Source organism: Trichechus manatus, unplaced genomic scaffold, assembly GCF_000243295.1.
Source record: "Trichechus manatus latirostris isolate Lorelei unplaced genomic scaffold, TriManLat1.0 scaffold00031, whole genome shotgun sequence".
Lineage (NCBI taxonomy): Eukaryota > Metazoa > Chordata > Mammalia > Sirenia > Trichechidae > Trichechus > Trichechus manatus.
In genome coordinates this window covers 10410252-10411684 of record NW_004443967.1, presented here as the reverse complement: position 1 = coordinate 10411684, position 1433 = coordinate 10410252, and the positions used below count along the sequence as shown (strand labels likewise).

The following is a 1433-nucleotide window of genomic DNA, read 5'->3' as shown; positions in this document are numbered from 1 at the left end:
AGAGACTCTGAAACTTCCTCTTGAACGTCAAGCAGCTAAAGCTAGCAGAAGAAATGATGAAGTAAAAGAGCTGAACAGAAGATTTCAAAGGGTGGCTCGAGAAGACAAAGTAAAGTATTATAATGAAATGTGCAAAGACCTGGAGTTAGAAAACCAAAAGGGAAGAACATGCTCGGCATTTATCACGCTGAAATAATGGAAGAGAAAATTCAAGCCTTGAGTTGCAATTTTGAAGGATTCTATGGGCAAAATATTGAATGATGCAGGAAGCATCAAAAGAAGATGGAAAGAATACACAGAGTCACTATACCAAAAAGAACTGGTCAACGTTTAACCATTTCAGGAGGTAACATGATTAGGAACCAATGGTACTGAAGGAAGAAGTGCAAGCTGCACTGAAGGCACTGGCAAAAAACAAGTCACCAGGAATTGAGGGAATACCAATTGAAATGTTTCCACAAAAGGATGCAACGTTGGAAGCCAAAATGGGAAAGGAAAAGACCCAAATCAACATCGTCATCATTGGGCACGTAGACTCGGGCAAGTCCACCACTACTCATCACTTGACCTACAAATATGATGGGATCAACAAAAGAATTATCAAAAAATTTGAGAAGGAAGCTGCTGAGATGGGAAAGGGCTCCTTCAAGTATGCCTGGGTCTTGGATAAACTGAAAGCTGAACGTGAGTGAGGCATCACCATTGATATCTCCCTGTGGAAATTTGAGACTAGCAAGTATTATGTGACCATCATTGATGCCCCAGGACACAGAGATTTCATCAAAAACATGATTACAGGAACATCACAGGCTGACTGTGCTGTCCTGATTGTTGCTGCTGGTGTTGGTGAATTCGAAGCTAGTTTCTCCAAGAATGGGCAGGCCCATGAGCATGCCATTCTGGGTTACACACTGGGTGTAAAACAACTAATTGTTGGTGTTAACAAAATGGATTCCACTGAGCCACCCTACAGCCAGAGAGATATGAGGAAATTGTTAAGGAAGTCAACACCTATATTAAGAAAATTGGCTATAACCCTGACACAGTAGCATCTGTGCCAATTTCTGGTTGGAACTGTAGCAACATGCTGGAGCCAAATGCAAACATGCCTTGGTTCAAGGGATGGAAAGTCATCCGTAAGAATGGCAAAGCCAGTGGAATCATGCTGCTTGAAGCTCTGGATTGCATTCTGCCACCAACTCATCCAACTGACAAGCCCCTGCGTCTGTCTCTCCGGGTTATCTACAAAATTGGTGGTACTGGCACTGTCCCTGTGGGCACAGTGGAGATTGGTATTCTCAAGCCTGGCATGGTGGTCACCTTTGCTCCAGTCAATGTCACCACTGAAGTAAAGTCTGTTGAAATGCACCATGAAGCTTTGAGCAAAGCTCTGCCTGGGGACAATGTAGGCTTCAATGTCAAGAATGTCTCTG

General features: G+C 43.3%; 1 pseudogene; it reads left to right on the top strand.

The window, feature by feature from the left end:
* The first annotated feature begins 485 nt into the window (after positions 1-485).
* Positions 486-1433, top strand: part of LOC101351583 (elongation factor 1-alpha 1 pseudogene) — a 10712-nt pseudogene continuing 9764 nt past the window's right edge.